Raw genomic sequence first — 20444 nt, 5'->3', positions numbered from 1 at the left:
CTCACTGTCTCCAAGGTTACACAAACTAGTTTCCTAGCCATTCCTGAGTTCCCAGCTCACATTCCCCCTAACCACCTCTTATTCTGCATTTGGATTCTTGTTTATTTCTGATTGCTGTTCTTTCATGGCCTTTCTGGCTAAAACCCAGGCTAGTATCTGTTTTAAAACCTGAGGCATCCTCTATTTGGAGACAGTCTATTCCAGCTGGCTGAAGGGAAGGGATGACTTAATCAGTCTCTTCCGTCTTTACCTTACAAAAACCGATGCCCGCCTGGGACATGATGGAATGGCCCAGAAAGCCTCTGGACATCCAAAGACAATCCTCAACGAGGAACATCTAATAGCTAGAGGAGCCTTCATGACTAAGGCACTGGTCTGGGACTCCAGAGACCCAGCTTTAATTCCTGGCTCCACCAAAGACTGTGTTCTTGGGCAAGTCACTTAATTTCCCTGGGCCGCAGTTCCCCATTTGTACAATGGTGATGCCATCCCCCAGTGTCGGTGTGTGTGTTGTCAGGGTGTGTTTGAGACGCTCCCATACCTAGAGAGTTAGAACTTCCTAACATGCCTACGGGTGGGTCAGACTTGGATGCACGGTCCAGTGTTGAGTGGAGCTTTTGGCATTTGCAGGACATGGCCTCTGCAGGAGACAGCTGTGAGAACTGGGAGATTTTCACCTTATCAGAGTAATTTTGATTGAGGAACGATTTTCCTCCATGCAGAGACAACGCCCACCTGGGATTGACCTCACCTAGGACTGCGGGCAGCAAACGAGGGGAAGGATACGTGAAGCGAGGTGTGTGTGTGTGTGTGTGTGTGTGTGTGTGTGTGTGTGTGTAGCCCTAGCCGGCCAGTCTGGTATCACCTGTGTGACCGGGATACCTGTTCTTAGGTATGTGGCAAGAGACTCTCTAGAGATCCGTCTGGCTCGTGCCACCCATCGGCGCACAGCAGGTCTTGTCTCCGCTATGGGTAGCACAGAACACTGTCCACACAGCACCGAGCCAGGTGGGTGGGTCCTGACTGCAGCCCCTGCATGCTCTTGTCATACAGATAATACATATTAATTATCAACCTACTGATGCCAAAGCATGTGTGCGAGTGAAGTGGAAATGAGAAATCTGTCTGTTCCTGGGATCCAGGTATGTCACACCAACGCCCCTGTGGGAACATCGGCAGAGCAACCGGGACCCGGGTAAGAAGAGTGGGTAGAGGGGTGAGAAGGACTTTTCTATATTACATGAACTCTGGCTCCCATCTCAGAGTTAAATTTTACTGGGCAAGGTGGTGAATGCAGGCAGGACAACCCAAGACAGATTGGTGCTAGCCCTGGGAATCCCTAAAACACGACAGACCCCAGATGCCATTCCTAGTGGGTACAGGGATCCAGTTCTGGTCCTACTACTGAGTGAGGCTGTGCCCAGAGCCCACTCCATGAAAAGCCTTTTGGTCTTTTGTCTTTAGAGTGAAGTTTAGTGCTAGGAAGAGGCATCAGATTCAGTATCACCAACCCCAGATGTTCAAAAATCGAGTCAGGCCCTCCAAAGTCTTGAGTGGCTTACAAATCATGAGATTAAATTATAACGGTGAGGTTCTCATTTGACTTTTGATTTCTGAATCTCTGGGGTGCACTCAGGTCCCGTTTTCAAACATCTCCCCATAACCATGAGGACTAGAACAAAATCACTTTTTCTCAAATGAAAGCTGAGATTCTTACATAATCACATGACTCCAAGGAGCAGGGGCTTGACTAAAACCCTCCAATCTTGCAAGGCGCGGATACAATTGTGAGATCTGGCAGCACTGCACATCTTCTGAATGAGATCGAAGGCGTCTGTTTATCTGTAAAGCAGAAGCAGCACAAGCCTCCCTGTCCATGCTCCTGCCTATGTCCCTCTCTGCTACCCTATGCAATAGTGGCATTTAACCAAAGCCTTTTTAACATCCAGTACTGGTCCACCTGACTTCATCTGTCTGTTCCCAGCTGGAAATTTCGTTTCCTTTTGCACTAAGTAGTAGTACTTGGCACTTAGGTGACACTTTATATTTTCAAGGTACTGTCTAAAATGTCTAGGCATGAGAGGAGTTCTCTCTGTGTGGCCCATTCACTCCTTGGCCTCTCTGCTTACAGGTGGTATCAATCTTTTGTGGTCTGTTTCTCTGTACTGTGTAGCATCTTCACAGCCCCCTGTGCGGAAGGGCAGTGCTGTTATCCTGATGTGACAGATGGGGAAAGGAGGCTTAAACTGCAGCAAGGGAGGTTGAGGTTGGACATTAGGAAAAAGTTCCTAACTGTCAGGGTGGTTAAACACTGGAATAAACTGCCTAGGGAGGTTGTGGAATCTCCATCTCTGGAGATATTTAAGAGTAGGTTAGATAAATGTCTGTCAGGGATGGTCTAGACAGTATTTGGTCCTGGGCAGGGGCAGGGGACTGGACTCGATGACCTCTCGAGGTCCCTTCCAGTCCTAGAATCTATGAAAGGCTATGTTCATGGTGCAATGAAACCCTTGCAGCTGGCCTGTGCTGGCTGACAGGCTCACGGGGCTTGGACAGCAGGGCTATAAAATTACAATGTAGATGTTTGGGCTTGAGCCCAGGCTCTGAGACCCCATGAGGGTGTAGAGATAAATGCTTCAGTCTCTTCCCTGGGGCCTTTCAGTTGTGGTTACAGCCTGAAAAGTGACTATAAAACAACCTGTATTGAGGAGCCTGGCTTCTCTCTGTAAAAGGGCGCTGAGTGGGGACCATGGGCAGATGTTTGTAGGTCACACTGTTCATTTTTCGATAGAGTTTATTGTCCTCCTGTTTGTTTAAATTGAGAACTTAATTGTGCTGTCCCGTTCATGATGCTGGGTGACATCACCCAGCGACTTTCGCCTGTGAGCAGTGGTGTCCTTGCACAGCTGTCGTCTTGCACTAGGCCTGCCTTCTAACCAAGCACCCTGCAGTTTGATGGGGTCCCTGGCGTGCAGGGATCTGTCTGCGCAGAGCTCACGGCTGCTCCAGGGTCCTAGCAAGGATTCTCTCCGATGGACTCGCAGCCCTTCATCCAAACACCTCTGCTGCTAATCCCCAAACAGCCCCTCACCTGCGCTCACCCCTCCATTGCTAGTCCTCTGTGCAGCTGGCTGGAGAGGCTGACCAGCTCGGATGCTGTACGGCTACCGAGTGGGAGGCTGTGGCTGCAGTTTATCACTCCACAGGACTTCCTGGAGTTAAACAGGCATTCAGGTGGCAAATCCAAGGCAACCAGCACCTTGGAGTTTAAGTGTCTTCTGGTTTAAAACCCCAAACCCATCAACGGGGCTGAGAAGCATTTGCAGCAGGGAATTTGGACCCAGTCATTAAGGTTGCAGGCCCAACTAAGGGGCTGGGTCTGTGACAACTGTCTTCTCAGCCTCTCAAATTTATTGTGTGGTCAAAAGATGGCAGTACTGCACTGACTCAGCGTGCTGCAAGGTGGGTTTGAAAGGCAGCTTTCAAAGCAGTGAGCCATGATCGCAGGCCAGGCTGCTGAGGCAGGGCTGGGAAGAACAGTATCTTCCTTCTGCACTCCAGTAGTTCACAATGCAGCCTGCTTTAGGGCTACTGTCTAGGTGCTGGCCTCATCTGCATGGATGGCATGTTACTCAGGGGCCTGGACCGTGACTGGAGCATGGTGCAGTCATCAACTATTAATCTCTTGCACTTGAAGAAATGTTGTTTCCTTTTGCTTCTGTTTTTCATGTGTTTGCACTGAACGGATTGAAAAGTCATAGAATGATTAAAAGAACCACCCACCCCTGGAATCCTTTATTCCCCGTGGCAGCAGCCGGCCCTTAGATGTGATGGGTGCCCTACCTAGATTGGACAGATGGGAGGGATGGGGTCATATCTTCAAAAGCATGCGAGTGACTTTAGTCTGTATTCCATTTAAAGTCAGTGGGATTCAGGCTCCTGAGTGTCTAGGTCACTTTTAAAAATGGGGCTTAGTGGCTTTTGGAAAATGTCTCCTTTGCCTGTATATTCCTTCCTGTATAGCTTTGTGCAAACTAATTGTCAACCCGCAGCCCCTGCAAGGAAGATAAAGTAGTATCCTCCCTGTTCGTCAGAGATGTGAAGTTATTCAAGGGCAGGAAAAGTCGTCGTCAGAGTGGGGTTTACAACTCAGGGATTCCTGGCTCCCAGGCCTGTGCTCAGGCCACGCCTCTCTCTAAAACCAGGCTATTACAAGGAAACAAGTAGATATGGCCAGATGTTTGACAGGTTTGGGTTCTGTGCGCCCCGTGGGGGCCCCATGCCCCGAGCAAGCATGGGTCAGCTCTGTGGGAGGTACAGGAACAGATGGAGTCAAAGATCAACTCCACAAACTCCGATTGTCCCTTGGGAAATAAATGACCCCTCTTCCACTCCTTCAAGGGCATCTCCAGGCCGGAGAGGGGCTGGCTTCCAGCCATTACTGCCCGGCCACTGAGCTTTTCACCTTTCTTTATTTCATAAATTAAAATATTGATGTGGCTTCACTCATGCACGCGAGAGCCAGACGGCGCTGGTGGCTTCAGGGCAAATGGTAATAGGAGTTTCCTTTATACTTGGAGCCTGGTACGGACTAGAACCAGGTATAACATAGGCAGGTGCCTTTTAAGCTCCTCCAACCCCAATGCAACATGCCTCAGTCCTGCACTAGAGCACTGGTTTATATTCCCAGTCCTGCCCCGCCAGATACACAGCTCTGCCAATGCCCCTCAGCCCAGTCCTGGGCCCCTTTCATGCACAGCTCAGCCAATGCCGCTTAATCCCAACGTGCAGCATTTCCAGCTCGGCCAATGCACCGTATTCTGCAGCTGGGTCACCAGGACTCTTCCCAGGCAGACGCTGCCAATCAGTCCAGCTATTCCGGACTGTGAGGTAGCAATATATGAGCAAAAGACTCACCCAGTTCCTCCTCACTTGCCACCCGAGTCAGGATTTGATCCCAGGTCTCCAGCTGAGAATGGCTTGGCCAGATGCATCCTTGGTGCAGGCTGAGGAGCCAGATAGCACCTCCTCTGGCCGTGGTGGCCTGGGGTGTGTTGGGATGCTCCGCGGGGGTTGATTTGCTCAGTGGTTTTGGTCCAGCTCCGATATCTCATTCTCCTCACCCAGCGCCCAGGTATGCAGGGATATTAGGTTACCATGGTGATTAGTGCTCGTGCCGCAGAAGTTGGCAGAGTCAGGCTGCCCTTGTGAGTCTTCCCAGTGGATGGACGGGCGTGTGCTTGGAATAACACGCTGGCATCTCGCCTCCTTCCATTCGCTGCTCCCTTTTCTCAAACTTGTTAGGCCATGTGAGCTGACACCAGCTACGCCTGTCAGAATCCAATGAGTTGATGAGCTGGAAACTGGTTATTAAGTATAATAACAGTTGTTGGTTTTAACAGTTCTGTGTGTAAGTGCCTAAGTGACAGGTGACTGACTCAAGCCATCAGGCCAGGCTGCATTTAAGCGGCTGATTGCTGGGGCTTTCACAGACTGGTTTCTTTAGCCAACTTTCCAGCAGACCGAGCCCAAAGCGCCCAGCCAGAGACTTGGACAGCTGGGGGCGGAGGGGGGGAAGAAAGATGATTTTTGGGAAGTCCATAAAGCGAAGTTCAAGGAACTGATCTGATGTGATTAGCAAGGTCCCGGTCACTCAGCTTAATTCCCAGTGCTCCTCCCTACCTTTGAGAGTCCTAACCTCGCACCGAGAAGTGCTGCTTCCCTGGGATAGCTCTCTTCCAGGACCTCTTGCTCCAATGTCCCCCCCGCCCCCAGTCAGCGTGTCCTGAATGTCATTTACCGAATGTCGCTTTGATTACCTGTGTCCAACATCCCTCCCGCACTTCAGAGACTGGCTACGCTCTCAAAGGGCAGGAGGGTCAATCGTGGGCGTCCCAGGTAACACGTAAATGTGCTACATCTCCAAGGTGATACTAGGGGAAGTGGATGGCTTGTGGGGTGGGGCTGTGACTGGTGGAGGGATATGAAATCTCTCACCTTGGCTGACAGAACTGACTGATCACAGCTGGTCAGTGGGCCTGCGTGAGAGGGCTGACGTGCTCGATTCAGTTTCTAGCAGCCCATGCTACATTTTACTTCCTGATGGGCAGTCTCAGCTTGCAGGGCAAATATTACAGAGACTGATCAGCTTTCTCCCCCCGACAGTCGAGGCTGGGGCACATTGGCAGGAGGCAGCGTGGGGGAATCTTGCTGAGCTGCACCTGTGCTGTGGGATGGGACCATTCACCAGCACTAAAGTTCACGTCAGCCATTGATGGATGGCTTATTTCCAGACCCACAGCAAGGGAGGGTCTGTGTTTTTAAAGCAGAGAATGAGGAGGGACCATGAGGTGTCCTCCTGGCTAGTTCCCCCTCCCACCAGCACGAGAGAGAGAAGAAATTGCTACTTCCCCATGGGGCGCATCCAGAGACCACAGGGATTGAAAGGAAAGATTTCTCTCTCGCTCGCTCGCTCTTTTGAAGGAGATAATTTGGAGTAAAGAAGAGTTTATACAGATCTGATTCTCCCTATCTCAGAAGAACACACTTTCCTTTCCCTGGCTGCAAATCAACAGGATGCATTCCTGGGAAAGATCATCACGAAAGAAATGGATTTTCCCCCTACTGCTTTGCCATTTTTGCTTGTATTTGTGACAGTCAGACTGGTGGGCTGTGAACTTTAAGGAGTGATTTCTGTTCTTCTCTCTCCTCCGACATGTGGACAGCAGGGCCGGGAACCTGAATAACCAAACAGAGCGAGCTTAACACACTTAGGGAGAAAGCTGAGCCCCCTTCAAGATCCAGTTGCAAAATACTTTCCTTTAAGTTTACAGTAATAAGTGGTGATCAATGCAAGAGACAAGCCACCTGGAGAGGGGGTTTCAGGGCTGGGAATGAGCTTTCCATTTAAACTGACGAGGCTAATGATTGGACAACACCGACAAGTACTAAACAAGGACTAGCACCAAAGTGCAGCAGATCTCTGGGGCCATGTATATTGCCACACGCGTCTGTAGAGTGCCTAGAGCCCTGACCATCTGGCACTGTGGCATGGCTACGTTCCCATGGCAGGGATCGCAGCACGAGAGCGCGGCTGACGTCAGCAGAGCCCCGAGCAGAAGTCGAGCCCCAGGGTTCACAGTTGGGGCTGTTTCATGTTACATCTGGCCTGAATCACGGTCTTTGCTCCACATCCTGAGCAGACTGTCCGCCGGGGGGCTGCTCCCAATCCTGTGTCTTCAAATGACCCCTGTGCTCCCTTCCTCCTCCCCTAACTATGTGCATCCGGCGTGTTTGTCACATCACTTTCTCTTCATTCCCGCCCTGACTGGGACCTGTATTTCTCACGCCGGTCTGTTGTTTGGCACTGCCAAGCTGTGCGCCTGGCATGTGGCTGACAAGTGCAGGGCTGCTAGCACAAGGATGCCTGACTGATTATAAATCAATCAAGCCTCACAATTCACCTGCCAACCCTGAGCTGGCATTCAGGGATGGTGGAGCAGCAGGGCAGGCCATTGTCCAGGCTGCGCCAGGCTTCGCTCTACCAGGGCTATGTTCAGAATCCGGCTGGACGTCTCCTGCCGGCAGGCACACCCTCACACTGCTCAGCGAAACTCCAGCCTGTGGAAGAAGGAACGTGCTGTTCTCTGGCCTGAGACTGCCCCGTGCCTGGCTAACCTCTCCGCTGATCAGAGGTCCCTCCCTGAACTACCGTAGCAGACCAGCGTGTGACTGCCACTTACCCACCCATCCCCTGGGCTTTTGCTTCCCGTGGCTTGGCTTAGCCACAGGAGGGAGGTGCCTGCTGCAGCAGTCCTGGTGGGGCTTTGATCCTCAAGTGGCCTCCTCTGAGCGATTGCTCTGTCGCTGTTGGAACAGAGGCTTTCCTTTCATGCCCTCCGAGAGAGGGATGTGACGGGGGAGTGGCTGCCGAGTCCAGAGGCTCAGGCGTTCTGTGTGGTTTCTAAGTGGGTGATGAAGGCAGCACGTGCTGGGAGCAGGGTCTGGTTCCCCCCACCCCAAACACCTACTCTGCTGGGTAACTGACTCTTCCCCATCTTGCACTGGGACACATCGAAGTTATAGCCTGTGCTGTGTGCAGGGCTCCCCCCACAGCTCCATATTCAGCCTCGCGCTGGGATCTACGTTAGCCACATGCTGCTACGGTTTAAAAATGGTGTTTGACTGATAGCCATAGTCCGGCGGGGCTACCTTTCCCCAGGCCATATTGCTGGGCTTGAACTCAACAGAGGTGCTGAAGCTGGTGTCTGCTGTTCTAAGACAGGGAGCTGCTGGCAGGGCAGTCTCCTTCGCTTTGGAATTCTCTGCTCTGCATTAGCACCAGTCTGTTGGCCTTTAGGGTGTGTGCAAGCAAAGCCCATGTATTTGGCATCATTAAGGGGAGTGGGGAGAGCCGGTTCGCTATGTGTGTTGGTGTCTTTGTTGGATTGCACTTTTAATTACTTGCTAAAGATTCCTACAACCTGGGGTAGGAGCATCTTTATGTTAATGCCTAGAAAGCCAAATAAATCCATTGCACAGCAGCCAGGTATCTCAGAGAGGTGCGTTCTCCTTCCACTGAAGTGCCAGGCTCAGGCTGTGAGGAAGGCAGGATACCAGACCTGCTCCAGCCTTACCAACTCAATGGTCCACCACCGAGTACAAGACTTGGGGATTTGGAGTTTTGGAGAAACCCAAATATTTTTTGGCCTAGAGTCACTGGGGAAGGAGGTGTTTGCAGGGCCAGACTTAGCTAGCTTTCATGAGGTTTTGCAAGGCCTACTCTTGCTTTCCAAACTCTGCCAGTGTTTTGGTGAAATTTGGCAATTCCTGTTCCCCAGGAATGAGTTTCTGGTGGTGAAAGTTCCCTTTTTTGCTTATGGTAAATGCTTGCCAAGCTATTGCAAAGGATAAGTTACTCTGCAGTGAGCAAGAACCTTCCTTTAGAATGAGATCCGCCTACTGTCCCTGGGCACTGTTGGCTCCCAGGGCTACTCCTGAACTGGGCCTATGCTGGGCATCTCAAGCCAGGCCATCCTAGAGGCTCTGTCAAACCAGGTCAGCCTCCAGACAACCAAAGCCAGAACGTTCCTAACTCTGGAGCTGCCTGTAGCCTGTCAGCCCAAGCTGTCTTCCCTTCCCTCCAGCCCCATGTCAATGGAACACGTTTTGCTTGAGAATGAAACTGCAGCTGTAAAAGACAGGTTTCATCTGCTAATTGCAGAGTAAAAAACACAAAGCAATCTGTTCTATAATGGCTGTATTTAATTAATACTAAATAACTCTGGGGCTCATATAGATTTTTACATTAGATCCACTCTAACGCCAAATAGTTTGACCATGAATAATGTAAGAACAGTGACTGCTTGAGAATCACCAACTGACCTTAAAGGCGCAGCACTTCTCTGCGTGATGCTCAGACAGGTGGCCCACTCCTCCTCTGCGTGTACCCAAATGGGCACAGCCCTTAGCAGCCCTAATGAGAGCAGCAACAGGAGTTGTATACCCAGGCATACGTCTAGGGTGACCAGATGTCCCAATTTTATAGGGACAGTCCCGATTTTTCCCCCCACTCCCTGTCCTGATTTTTTCACATTTGCTGTCTGGTCACCCTACATACGTCAGAGTAGCAGGGGGCCCGTCACAGCTGCTCTGCACTTGATTTGCCTGGGCAAGTCACAGTTCTCTCTAGTCTTTGCTAATTTCATGGCTTCTCTTTCTATAAAATTGCCTCCCAGCCATATTTTATTTCCTTTGACCCAAAACTCAAACAAACATAACCAGTGCCTATGTTTTTAAATTGTCAACCCTCTCCCACTTTTCTTGGGGGGGGGGAGGAGGAGGTGCATGTGCGCACTGCACCACCCCACCCCACCATTAAACTTCTGTCTCGCCCTCCCCAGTCACCGTGATGAGCTGAACACAATACACAGGTGTTAAATTCTGCTGAACTAGCTCATCCCGCTTCTTTTAATAGCTCTTGCTGCACAGACCTGTCCAGATTTCCTAATGCCAAAGATAGCAAATGAAATAAACAACCCGTTCAGGATGAATGGAATGCAGAGGTGTTTAAAGGGAGTTTTCAGTCATCTGTTCAGTTTATTTTTTAACCTATGACTTGAAATAGGACCAATGTAATAGATTTTAAAGCCAGAAGAGACATTGTTATGATCTGGTGTGACCTCCTGCCTAGCACAGTCCCTAGAACCTCACCCACAATTCCTGCATTGAGTTCAACAACTCGTGGTCTATAGCAGGTTCATTAGGAAGACGTCCAGCCTTGATTTAAAGTTTCCAAGTGGCGGAGACTTTGCTTGTGCGTTTGCAATAGAGTTGGACCAATAGATGGGTGTAATATGTTGGTACAAGGTAGGACTAAGCGACATTGATCTACAGAGCTGTGTGGAAGAGTTGACTCCGGACAAGCAGCAGTGGCAGAGTAGGACACTGAGTGCTAACGAGTCTCCCTGCAATTCCTTGTTGAGCTGTCTTTACTGCCCACAGCCCACAGAAAGGTGCTGGGAGAGGAGGCAGAGAAGATCTCCAGGTAAGAAGTTAAGAATACAATAAAAGAAACCCTCCATCTGTCTCCTCCAGCCTAGAAAACAATAGAGTTCAGAGGGAAAACAAATTGAAGCACATAAAATCTTCCATTGCATAGATAATATCACTGCAGATGGAGTGCTGGCCTGGCAGAGAGAGAGAGAGCAGGGCCCCCTGCAGGGGAGAGCACGTGGAAAGCTACAGAGAGCTGTGGCCACGCTAAGAATAATATAGGTGTGTGTTCATATGTGCCAGTAGCCTGTGTGTGTCTTGTAGCTGCACACCCATGTGTATGTGCCTGGATGTGGGAGAATGTGAGCATTAACAAGGCTGTGTGGGGAGCCGAGGACCAGGATAGGAGGGGTGGAGGGCTGCAAGCCAGGACGGAGGAGCTTTGACAGAGCCGTGTATGCCCACAACCAGGACAGCAAGGGGGCTGCAGGTCAGAGCTGAAGTACATTAGCAGACCTTAGAAATTAAGTGAGGAAATTAACCATTGGAACAAATTCCCAAGAAAAGCAGTGGAGTCTCCAGTTCATGATGTCTTCAGGTCAAGACTGGATGCGTTCCTGGAAGATACGTTTTAGTCAAACATATTACTGGGCTCAATGCAAGTAACTAACTGGCCTGCAATATCATAGAATCGTAGGACTGGAAGGGACCTCGAGAGGTCATCTAGTCCAGTCCCCTGCACTCAAGGCAGGACTAAGTATTATCTAGACCATCCCTGACAGGTGTTTGTCCAACCTGCTCTTAAAAACCTACAATGATGGAGATTCCACAACCTCCCTAGGCAATTTATTCCAGTGCTTAACCACCCTGACAGTTAGGAAGTTTTTCCTAATGTCCAACTTAACCCGCCCTTGCTGCAATTTAAGCCCATACAGGAGGTCAGACGAGATGATCTCACGATCCCCTTTGTCATGAAATTCTATGAAGCTGTCTGGGTGACACCAGGACCAGAAAAGCTTTTGCTCTGGAAAGTTAGGCTTAGCTGCATTAGCAGAGCTGTATGGGGGAAGCTTGCCCAGAACTTGCCTGTATTTAATCTGGCTCTACCACTGAGCACAAAAGTTGCAAACTAAATTGAAAAAAATTATTAAAAATTAAAAGAACTAAGACATTCCAAGGTGCTTGTCAATATCCTCATTCTTCCTCCTTGGGTGCCTTTCAGTCGAGTTCCTGTGCACGATACCTTTATGTGAAGAAAGACATTGTTTTAAGGTGCATTAATAAAACCGGCTTGTAAGAGTCAGGTAGGTCATGCACCATGGTTTAAAACCTTCCCTTTGAGGAGATGCGAGACGTATTTGAAGGCTGTCGGGCTGCCAATCACTCAAGTCAAAATCCTACAGATAGCAGGAGGAAGAGAGGTTTGTGTTGTAGAGCAACACACTGCTCCGGAGAGGAGAATACCAGAAATCTTTGATCAAACTAGAGAATTGACAAGTAAAAAGGAAAAAACCTAAACCCACAAAGAATTATCTCCAGAATGGGTCTGAGCACAGGAAACAAGGGATCATTTCAGCCCAAGTCAGATAAAGAAAACGGGAGCACAAGGAGACGCATACTTGGAGAATCAGAGGAGTGAGGAACATCCTTCCCACCCCTGCATGCTGTCCCGTTAGCATATGCTCGTGACACAGGCCGTAGGGCAGGCAATTTCCACAAATGTTTACGAGGAAATAAATAGAAATGTGTGAAGAAAGGAGGCTCTGGATGTGGAGTATGTTCCTTGTTTGGGAGTTGGAGAGGTTCCTAGTTAAGGTAACTCCTGGCAGTAGGCCTTTTTGGAATGCCAGAGTCGTCGTCTCTCCATCACGGGCACGTGGAGTTTTGTCAGAATTCCCCTGGAGGTGCTCACACGTGAAAGCGTGCAGACAGACGTGCTCCAATAGAGCTGCTGCTCACAACAGCAACCTTAGGGGGTCGCATGCTGCGTGGCATCGTTTGATCGGTATCACGCCCCAGGCTGGGACCTCTGTATCTAAAAGAGGAGCTGTTAGAGCTTGAAATGAATAACCAGGCCTGTTGGTTTGGAGGCAGTAACAGACTCATAAACCTTGCCATGTGCCGCAGCCACTAGATGGGGACAAAGAGCCAGCCTGAGCTAATGGGGGATGACCCCGTTCTCAAGTGTTGAATGACACACCCCCTCTGTGTTTACATTTATCCTGGGGTTTAAATTCAGACCACCCCGGTTTTGCTTAGGCCCCGCCGCATGCAAAGGTGATGTGTTTGGCGTAGTGCTCTCCTGCTCCAGACTGGGAAATCCAGCTCCTTCCAGCAGGTGTTACAGGTGTTTCAGATTTGAGCCAGTATACTGAAGTGTTGGTGGCTAGAAAAATGAATGGGTGGGAGTCAAAATGATGCTGGTTACTGTCCAACCTCAGACAGATTCATGCTTCACTGGGGACTCCTTTGGCTTTAGCAGGTGGATAAAATCAACTTTCCGAGGGTAACTTCTGTGGCAGGATTGTAGGGCAGTTTTCCTTACGAGTGCATGAGGAAAGGGTCAGTCCTTTTCTTCGAGAACAGAGAGAGGCATGCTTTCTGATGCTTCGCTCAAGTGACTGGGCGTCGGTCTCCTGGGTTCTATTCCCGACTCTGCCACTGATTTGTTGTGCCAACTTAGGCAAGTCAACCTCTCCGTGCCTCAGTGTACCCATTTTCAGAAACTGAAGTAAATGATATTCATAAAGCACCGGAGAGCCTGAGTGCGACAGGGCTGCCTGTGTGCCAGTTGTGACCAGTGATAGAAACCCCCCATCGTAAATCACAAGATGAATGAATGAAGGGCTCTACAACTTTTCAAAACGTCACTTTCCTTAAACTAAGCGTTCTCCACTTAAATAAAACAACTTCCTACCCTCCCCCACCCCTCACCTCTTCAGTCTTGAGTTTTGTATTAAACCCTTTGGTGTGACAAATGATTGAAATGTGTAATTTGAAAGCTAAGCTCCCCATCACACTCTTTTCTCTATTGTTTATTTGCCAGCTCCAAATGGGTTGACTGCCAAGTAAAGTAATCAGAAGGTAATAGCCTGATATCGGCTGCATCCCCAGAGCTTCCAGCAAGCTGGAAAACTACATTCTTGGTGCCGCCTGCAGTATTCATGCACTGAAAATAATTGTGTAAAACAGTATAGCTTGGATCAAACTTCGGCTGACATTTTGCATTGTAAGATTTGCGTACGCCTCGGCCTGATGTGGTTATTAGTAACTTGCTTGGGGGCAAGACAGTCCAAAGTGTCTCACAGGGGGATGTTGTAATTCATTTGCCTGTGTAGATAAGACAGCGTCTTCCTAAACCAAAGAGCATATCTTTATCATAGTCTCTTCCCTTCCTCCGCTCCTTCCCTCTCTCGCGCGTTTCCCCCTGTTGTTGCGATCCTTGCAAAGCGTTGATTTTATTGAGTGTGGCAAGTGGCAGTTCATTAAAAAGTGGGAGCAGATGGGGAAGGGATTGTAGAAGAAGATTAATGATGCACACCGACAACTAAATAGGCCCAGGTTTCAGAGTAAACACAATCACTCCGGCTTCCTGGGAGCCGGTAATCCTCCTCTGTCAGCTCTGTTCTACTTAGCTGGCAATGGAAGTGCTCTGGAGAGCTAACAAGAGGGGAGGCTGTCTTGGGTACTGCAGTGACGTCGCTGTGCCTTCGCTAAGGATGCTGACAAGCAAAGAGGATGATTCTGTGGTCGCCTGGGGACCCTGGTCCTGCTGGCAGAGCCAACTGGGAGGAAAGGAGGAGGAGTGTGGTCTAGTAGGCAGAGCAGGGACTTGGGAGTCAGGACTCCTGGGTTCTTTTCCTGGCTCTAGGAGGGAGTGTGGCTAGCAGCGGGGGTAGGGACTGTGAGTCAGGACTCCTAGGTTTTATTTCCCACTCTGCTGCTGACATGCTTTGTAATCTTGTTACCTGTGCATCACCTCTCTGCACCTTAGTTTCCCCATCTGCATGGAAGAGCTGGGTGATCTGTGCTTAAAGTGCAGGAATATAGGAGATCTGACTCCTCTCCCTGGCTCTGCCGCAAGCTTCTTGTGTTACTTTGAGCAAGTCATCGCATTTCTGTGCCTCAGTTTCCCCGTTTGTAAAATAGGTATTTATGAGGCTCAGTTCATTAATGCTTGCAAAGAGCTTTGAGAACCTTAGGTCCAAAGGTGCTAATGAAAGTGCAGAATGTTATTTCAGCAGTTATTAGTGGACAATAACAGCTCGGATGAAACTGACTTGAGATACAAACCCGACTACCTGCTTAGATTGCTACCCAGGGTGGTGAATATAGGTGGGAAAGGTGGGGTCAGAAGGGAGCTAAGAGAGGACTGTTACTAACAGATTTGGTAGCTATGCATTTCAACTGTCCTCATTATGGGTGCAAATGTATCTCCAAGCCATGCCGCCCAGTGGCCATGCCACACATAACACCTTGTGTCAATTGCTGGAGCTGGATTTTAAAGACAGTTGGCTAATATTACATCAGTAGGATTATCTGCAGTTTTGCTGTCTAAATAGACCGTGAACCAGTCCTATGCTTCAGGTATCAGCTGATTCCCACAGGGGTCAGGACAGAATGTGCCCTCACTCCCTAGAGGCCATGCACAGCTGGACAGATGTATTGCTGGGGTTCCCCCACCTTCCTCGGAAGCATCAGTTACTGGCTGCTGCTAAAGACAGGATACTGCACCTGGGGATTCAATGGTCTGATCAGATGTGGTGAACCACATGCCTCTTGTTGTAAAATTATTGCCATCAGAAATCCTGAGAGTGAGGTTATGGGAAAAGGTGACTTTGCTAAAGGAATGAATCTGGTGTGATTCCTCAGCCTCTCACACTGCTCCTGTTTGTGCACCTCAGGCTGGTGTTCAGCAGGTGTGTTACAGCAGTGCACACCCGCTCCCACCGAGACTGGTGCCTCCGGGTGTCAGGTGCGGTGCACACACAGTGAGAGAGAGTCCTTGCCCCAAAGAGCTTCTGATCTAAATAGACAAGACAGAGAGAGGGTGGGAGCAGAAACGGAGAGGGGAAGTGACGTGTGCGGCCGCTCTGATTGCTGCTGGATGGCCCAGGCGCAGGGTGGCCCACGAGATGCAGCAGGGTTTACTGTTGTTTAAGTGCCAATTGCATGTTCGACCAGGGATGTGTCTGAGTGCTTCACTCAGGATCGCTGATGCTGCTGGACTGATGGCGTTCCTCCAGGAGAGAGCCTTTTACTCCATCCTGTCTCAGTGTGGGGTGAACTCCCATTCCAGCCAATCCACAGGTGTGTTTTCACCTTGCTGGCTTGAGTCTCCTTTTCCACTCTCCACTCGCCATGTCTCTATTTGACATTTTAAAACTGCGATTACAAGGAGGAAAAGGATTTTTTTTATTTTTTATTTTTATTTTTTATTTAAAGTCTTGGTGTGACTTGCAGATCAAATTGACTCCATTAACTAGCTAAGGTGAGATTTTTTCTTTCCCCTGACTGCTGGCTTCGCTCAGCCCAGCCAGGTGCCAAAGAATCAGACCGGACTCTTTCAGCTTCGTACCTTATCACAAGCAATAAAGGTTCTCACAGCTGGAATTTAGCTGGGCAAAATAGAATCCAGATCTCTCCCTGCCCCAGGTCCCTTTGGCTCGGCTTTACTGTGAACAATAAAAGAGTGTATGTGTCATTCTCTCAGCCTCTCTGACTCAGAAGACTCTCAGGTAGCAGGGACAAAGAGGGCTAAGCAAGGGGCCGTTTTTAGAGTCTCTCTTCTGATCTACTAATAAACGTCTTATAATTAGTTTGGTTGAATGCACCAACTGGGCACGCTCGGCCATCATTAACTCTGCAGAAAGAGACGGAGGGGTCAAGGGAAAGCCTTGCTCACTGCGGCACTCCTGCAGCATTTCTGGGGAACTAACGGTAATGGTGTCATGAGAGCAGTATGCAATTTGCTCCTTACTTTTAAAGCCCTCACGCGGCATAAAGGCATCGGCCTCCTCTACACAGCCAGTGTTTGCCAGCCAAGTAGATGAGCAGCTACAGTAACTTCCAGTGCTAAGTAGGGGGGAAATGGGGTTAGAGAGGAAGCCTGATCATGAGCTTAAGGCACCGTGCTGAGACTTCTGTGCTCAAGTCCAAGCTGCACCACGTATTCCCAGGGCGAGGTTCTCATGGTGCTCCGGATGGTGAATCACCTTGTTCCCCCTGCCTCCAGAGAGAGGAAAATGTGCTTGTGCTTAACTGGGGGTCAGCTCCCAGATACCACCAGACTGATAACCACCCCAGCACTCTCCTTTGGCTATGCAGGCCCTTCCTTCACCTTGCTGGTTAACAACAGGTGCACCCCAATCCTCGAGTCCCTTTGAATCATTCCCCTGTGATGTCCAGCCCCTAACACTGGCTACTCGCAGAAATCCCAGATCCTCTGCCCCCAAAGGTGCAGTGCAACTCGGTTTACCAGTTTTGCCTAGAATTACCACTCCTGTAAACCACAGCATACTTGTGAGCACTTGCAGTAAAACAGAAGGTTTATTTAAGAAACAATAGAGATTTAACTAGAAACAAGGGAGAGTGGTGGAAACAACTGGTTACAACACTAAACAAAATCGGAACAAACAAATCGGGTCTACGTTTCTCAGTAGTTACCTGTCCCGTCTAATATAGCAGGTTTCCCCCCACCCTCCCCAGGTTCAGTCTATAGCAGAGCTGGCTGGTTTCTCAAGAACCAGGATCCAAACCCTTGTGCTTCCCCGGCCTGTCCTCAGTGAATGGACGCAGAGGGTCTTTTCCGACACTGAAACCAGCGTTTGGTGTCTGTTCACAGCCAGGGCGAAGCTCTGTCAGGTGGAATGTTCCTTTTTCACCTCCAGGAGGTTTCGATTGTTTGCTGGTGCCCCTGATGGTTTCCCATTGTTAATTCTGGGAGGGAGCAAGGCTGGTCAACTGAGCCTTGCATTATCTTACCTTCTGGTTAGGGCGGTGTGACCGCTCCCTCTTGCTCAACTGGACAGCCCCGAGGCCCATTGCCACTTGGTGATTCATTTCTACTCCAAATCCATGAAGCAGACTTTCGCTATTCTTACTTTGTTCCTTAAATATTACCCGTACCTACAGCTCACAATGATGCTGAGTCTTGACACGTTGTGAGCTTTCTGTAGACCCCTCACTTGATATCTCTGATGGATAAATACCCTGCAAGACGTGTTTGGTGTAACGCGTGCATCAGGCCTGAGGGAGAGCTATTTACAAAGAACAGGGGACCCTTTGCCAGGGAGTCCCTGTGTCACAATGACCTTGGGCAAGTCACGGTCAAGTGCTCTACCGCTGTCAAGTTAGCTTAACACTAGTGACAGACCCTGTCGTCCTAACCCGTTTGAGGCTGTGTTCTAGCCTAGGTTAGGGCCAGATTTCACCGGTGCCAACTCTTGTGACTTGATTGCAAGTCTCATCCTTTTCCTAAAGCCTCAGCTCCAGGAACTGTGTTTTTGCGGGAACCTCAGCCTTTGTTTTAAAAATAAAAGGGTTCTAGCCCACTTGGTTGTGGAGAAAAGCTGGAAGACGGGACCCTGGTGCGGCCTAAAGGCTCAGAAACCAAAGGCAAAGGAAAAATCCAAACTTTATTTTGTTAATAGAAAAAAAGCGGTGTTGGGGGTCGGGAGAACTCAGTAGCCAACATACACGCAGCCTGCTGATCTGCTAGGTGTCCAACCCCTAAGGTCTCTGCAATTCATGCCAGCCCCAGACAACACAGTCTACTTCCCCGTCTCCACTGTGCATGTCAGCATGTGAGGAAGGCATTGCAGGATCAGTCTGGCCTTTCATGTATTCTCAGAAATATTGACCCTCCTAGCAGGGTCTCTTGCCCAATTAATAATGTAATTCTTAGTGCAGTGCGAGCTCCCTTCAGCCACAGGGAGGTTTCGCGGTCCCTGCCTCTCAGAGTGGGAGCTGAGTGAGCAGAGAAGTCAGGGGCTGCATTTTTGGAAGTGCCCCTTGCTGGAGGCAACTCCGGCGTGGTTTTCGGCGAGTTTCAGGTCTAAGCATCTGACAAGATGGAGGAGGAGGCATTCACCGTCTGCTGAGCCATGAGGGCAGCATCTTGCAGGTAAGCGCTAAGGAGAGATGTGCAGGATGGCCAGGAGCTCCCCCCCACAGAGAGGGGACAGCACGGAAGAAAACGCAGAGGAAGAAGCAGACGGGCAGGGAAACCTGCATATGGAGCTGGCAATAAGGTCTAATGAGTAGTCCCCATGTCTCTCGGTTAGGTACTTATCTGTCCGCATCATCATCTCGCAATCTAATGCGTTTCTCCTCAGGTCGGGAAGTGCTGTTATCCCCACAGGGCAGGTGGGGAGTGGCTTCAGAGACAATAAGTGACTTGCCAAGATTGCCACGGGGGTGTCTGGTGGAACAGAGTAATGCTGTCCCCTTGGGCCATGCCACCTGGCTAACCTATTGGCCGAGGTTCATTCGACAGCCACACCAGCCACCTCCCTGGCTCGTTTCTCTTGTGATGGGGATGCTGAGATGCACAGGTAGCGCAGACAGACAGGTGCTGCTTGCCTTTGAAAACAGAGATGTCAGGCCTGACACGGAGGAGCCTGACTGCTCATTAAGCGCGGTAAATTTCTGTCAGCAGCCTCTGTTCCCCGCCACGACAAAGTTCACCTTTCCCTACCTGCTTTGCTTGTCTTGGCCTTAGTCTCTTTTCATTTTTTCTGACAGCGCTGACCTATCCGCGCAGCTTTGCTTTCTCGCTAATAGAAAGGCCATACACCAGTGAGCATCTGTGCCGCTTGATTTAAATACAGGGTACATTTGTCTTTCAGCAGGATGGCTGCTTCCTGCCAGCATCCCCTCAGGACAAGCCTTTCATTATTGATGGGACTCTAATTTTGGTGCAATTTACAGGAAAGTGCCCGACACCTTGTATAAACTACGACAGGGAAGGCAGAAGGACACGGACTCATTTGCACAGTGCGTGAAGCCAGGGTGGCGAGGTTGGCTGGTTCCTTTGCTGTCACCCCATGGACAATCTAACCCCCTGAGATGCTGGCAGGATACTCGGATGCTGCTCCTCCTCCTGCGTCAGGCCTGTCTGATTCGGCAAGAGGATGGATCATCGGCCCAGAGGACAGAGACCCCAGTTCTGATGGCAGGTGGCACCATTTAAGTGAGGTCTGTCTGCACAGAGGATGGCTACGCAAGATGTCCCCGTGCCCACCACCTCTTAGTCTGCCAAGACCCAAAATGTGGGAACTAGTGTGTGGCAAAGACCTAGAATGAGGGGGACAGCACGTTTTTTCATGCAAGAAATGTAAATGCTGTGGGATTCTGATGCACTCAAAGAGAGAGGCTTTTTGTAACTCAGCTGGTCAGGGCTCTGTTCTCAGGACCTGCCCCCTCCCTTCCCCTCGTAAAGCACTTCAATTAGATGGATTAGATTGTAGCTGAATGACGGCAAATCAGGAAAAGAATTTATCAAAGAGGGGAAAAAATCATGACATTTGGCTCAATGCACGTCTGTCCTTTCAGATCCACAGAGATAATTTGATTGCTGCCTTATGGGTAAGGCCAGAATTTCAGAAAAGAGAGGGAGGCGGAGGGAGGGGTATAAAGCCATTCTCTGTGGGATCAGCCCCTCGGAAGCCACTGGGAGAAGAGGGCATTAAACACCTCTCAGGAAACTGGAAGGCTCATGCTGAGCCCCATAGAGGAGGCCCTTAGCCTTATCCCCCATGGCTCCCACATAAACAGGCCTGTGCACTGCAGGAAGCCAGAGGCACCACACTTGTCCATGCAGGAGAAAAGGCTGCTGCTGCTGCAGACCTGGGATTGCCTGGCACCCGGAGGAGGGCACGCAGAGGTGGGGGGCACATGCGCTACAGCAGCAGGGGGAATAGGGGAAGGACTAAGCAAAGTAACCACCA

This window comes from Terrapene carolina, unplaced genomic scaffold, assembly GCF_002925995.2.
Source record: "Terrapene carolina triunguis isolate 2854851 unplaced genomic scaffold, T_m_triunguis-2.0 Scaffold374, whole genome shotgun sequence".
Taxonomy (NCBI): domain Eukaryota; kingdom Metazoa; phylum Chordata; order Testudines; family Emydidae; genus Terrapene; species Terrapene triunguis.
The sequence above is the reverse complement of the archived record's forward strand: the minus strand, read 5'-3'. Positions refer to the sequence as shown.